At 36.2% G+C, this 3,794-nt stretch overlaps 1 non-coding gene across 1 annotated transcript; it reads left to right on the top strand.

The window, feature by feature from the left end:
* Positions 1-2,891: 2,891 nt before the first annotated feature.
* Positions 2,892-2,997, top strand: LOC121983589. Its single transcript, XR_006112623.1, has one exon. It is a non-coding gene; the product is annotated as a small nucleolar RNA R71 (small nucleolar RNA).
* Positions 2,998-3,794: the final 797 nt, after the last annotated feature.

The raw sequence follows: 3,794 nt of genomic DNA on the forward strand, positions 1-3,794 counted from the left end.
GCTTACAACATTAGTGAATTTGATTGTGCTGCTCATTTAATCTTTGAAATTAGTTTTTGCTGCTTAAGCTGTGGATTTGTGATGAAAGGTTCAGATCAATAGAATGTTTTATCTTTCCATTTCTTCACAAAATGCTTTGAATAGAAATTTGAAAACGTCACAAGGTTTAATTTGAAACTGTGAACTTTTTGAGTAAGGAAGATGCTACTGTGTTGAATTCTGCAGAAATAGACATTGCAACTATGGAGTCTATAAAATTGATTGAATCTGCAAGTTTTTAGCAGTCATTTTAGGAATAATATGTGGGAGGCCAATGCTGAAAAATCTATTGAGAATTTCTGGAATTTGGATTGCTGAACAAGGCTGGATCTGGATATATGAAGTCTGCTATCATTCTGCAATTGTTTAATTCTGGACAGTGCTACTAAGTGAATCAATGATATAGTTGTTGACTGAATTAGGAACTTTATACACGACAGAATGCAGAATGAGTTGTAGTGATCATTACACAAAAATCTGCAGAGACATTGAAGTGTAGAGCTGGAACTGAACAACATTGAGATTTCTGTAGTTTTTGTTTTAGCTGAGTTTCCAAATGGGAGTTGATTGGGGTCAAGCTTGAAATGAGGAAATGGATGAGACAGTTCATTGAAGAATATAATTGATGAAGCTTGAATTTTGAAGGGAGATTAGCAGAGAAAGGAAAAGATGCAGAAATTACAGTTGCAGATAATCAGAAAACCTGTAATTGCTATGGTAATTGGTTTTTATAGTAAGCTGATCACTTTAAAAAAAAAATTTGAATTCTAAATGAGGGGCATTGACAAGTTCAATTATTCAATCCTCAAGCTAAAATGACTTGGAATTCCAAATCTTGATACTTAGTCCGAGAATTTGAATTAAGGTCAATGATATAAGATAGGCTACTGAATCTTATGTATTTGTTGTTGCAAATGAGGAGAGATGTAAGTCAAACTCAGTTTGCTGAACTTTCTACTTAGTATGAAAAATTGTTGAATCTGCAGAACAGAAAATATAATGAATGATAGAATGCAAATTGTTGAAATTTAGCACTTTGTCAAATTCTATGAAGTTGCAGAAATTTGCTGAAATTGTTGAGTTAGTTGAGCCTTTGTTGAGTTTCATTGCTCGAGACGATCAAGGATCTAAGTGTGGGGGAGGTAAAGTATGATGCAAGTTGTCTCATTGGTTGAATGCATAATTAGAGAACAAGAAGATTTAAATTGGTACTATATCAGATGATGGAAATGAAGTGTTGAATTTGGAATTGCAAAGTTGAAATTCAGTCTTTACTAATGCAGTCTTTGTGCCAGAATTTTGAAAGGCTAAGAATTGAAGTTAAATAAATGAAGATTGCTAGAATTGGGAATGAATGAAATGGTTTTCAATGGTTAGTTATTAGAGATGCATTCATTGAAATTAAAGGAATGAGAAATTGAAATTGTTGATAAATGGTGAAGCAATTGGAAGAAAGTGAAGGAAGTATGGCCAAGTATTCATTTATATAGCATTCTTTATATCCATGTCTTCCACTAAAGTTAGATCTTTCTTACTTATCTTTTCTTTGAGCTAATTCTTCCTTTTCTTGCAACTAATACTTTGATGTGCACTTAATTCATATTCTTATATTTTCCTTTCTATGATTTACCTTCGTATTGTGATTTGTATCCATGATCATGATAGAGAGTAGAAGATAAGCAAGCATATGATAGTGCAAGAAGCACAAGTAGCATGAGTGCCCTCTATTTTTTGTTATTATATGTGAAATAGGATGAGGGCCCTCTATCAATGGTACTTCTACGTAAATTTCCTTAATCTTTTTCAGGAATTGGTTGAACTCTTCATCCTTTTGAGATGTTATTAGTTTTTGAGGGAAAGGAATTGTTTGACTTTGTGGGGAAATTTGAAGAGTTCCTTCAACTTTCTTGATGATCTCCTCTTTATCCCTGTTTTGGATCTGATTGGGCATCAGGGGAGAGGGCTCTTCCTCTGAGTCAGGTCCTTTCTGAGTAGTAGTCTGAGGGTCTCCCAAAGTTCGTCCGCTCCTCAGCTCGATGCGGTTGCAGTGTTCTACTGGATTTATATCGGACTTTCCTGGAAATGTTCCCTGTGCTCTTGAGAAAGACTGAGCTATCTGGGTAATCTGGGCTATATAGTTGTCTTGCATCTTCTGATATTTTTTTTAATTTTTCAGTCTTTGAGTTAATTGCTTGATCTCATTCTTCATCTCTTTTTGCTCTGAGAGAGTTTCTTCAAGTATATTTTCGATTCTGGACAATTGTGAAGGTTGTTGTTGTTGATACGTCTGTTGTCCAGATGGATAGCTCTGTTGCCCAGGTTGATAGCTTTGTTTTGATGGTCCTTGGTCCTAATTATTCTGATATGAGAAATTTGGGTGGTTCCTCTATCCAGGATTGTATGTGTTGGAGTATAGATTGTTTTACTTTTGGTTGTAATTGACTATCGCATTGCATTGCTCAAGTTGGTTTATCTATGCTTGTATTGGCCCTAGGGGCCAAGTATCTTGAGTGTGATCAGTACTTTTGCAAGTTTCGCAAACAATAACTATTGCATTGGCTGTGTTCTTTCCCATGGCCTCAAGCTTCTTGGTTAGAGCGTCCAGTTTTGCAAACATGAGCGTGACTGCATCTATGTCGAATTTTCCTGATGCCTTTATTGGATTCCCTGAGAAAGAACCACCAGATCTTTCGGTTGCCCACTGATGGTGGTTCTGTGCCATATTCTTTATGATCTCTTCAGGTTCATCAAGGCTCTTGTTCATTAGTGCTCCTCCTGCTGCAGAATCGAGGGATACCTTCATGTGATAGTTGATTCCATTGTAGAATGTGTGTAGAACCAACCATTTCTCAAGGCCATGATGGGGGCACTGTCTCAGCATACTTTTGAACCTGTCCCAAGCTTCAAATAATGATTTTGACTCTATCTGTTTGAAGCTTGCGATCAAATTCCTCATGTGGGCAGTTTTACTTGGCGGGTAGAATTTATCTAGAAATTTCTGCTCACACTGCTCCCAAGATGTTATGCTGTTTGCTGGAAGGGAATTTAGCCACTGCTTGGCTCTGTCTTTTAGGGAGAATCCAAAGATAAGTAGCCTTACTGATTCTGGAGGGACCCCATTCACTTTTATAGTACCACAAATCTCATATAAAAGCTCTAAGTGATGGTTTGGATCATCGTGCGGTCCTCCTCTAAATTGATTCTGCTGAACCATGTGGATCACTGCAGCCTTGATTTCAAAATTGTTGGCTTCGATTGGCGGTCGAGTGATGCTAGACCGAACCCCTCGTGCATAAGGTGTTGCATAATCCTTCAACAGTTTGTCGGCTATTTCTGAAGATTCTTGTGCGGCTTGAAATACTTTTTGTAGGTTTCTTCTTCTCAGGAAAGTCCTATCGATCTCTAGATTGAACGGTAGAAGTTGTCCTGAAAGATTAGCTCTTCGCATGCAAAAATAAGATACGAAATATAGTAAAGAAGAGAGTGAAATAACATTATATTTTTTTAGGTATTTTAATAAAAAAATGCAGAAAATAAAGAGAAACAAAAATAAAATTATTTATCTCTAAAATTTAAAATATTAGAAAAAGGAAAGATAAAGGAAAAGAAACTAAGTCTAGTCTAATCCAATATGACTTTAACTAATGTTATAGATGCAGTCTCCGACAACGACACCAAAAACTTGTTACACTTCCGCAAGTGCACGGATTCGTCATCATTAATAAAGATTATCGATTCCACGAGGATTGGTTATA

Source organism: Zingiber officinale, chromosome 5A (genome assembly GCF_018446385.1).
Source record: "Zingiber officinale cultivar Zhangliang chromosome 5A, Zo_v1.1, whole genome shotgun sequence".
In the NCBI taxonomy this organism is placed as follows: domain Eukaryota; kingdom Viridiplantae; phylum Streptophyta; class Magnoliopsida; order Zingiberales; family Zingiberaceae; genus Zingiber; species Zingiber officinale.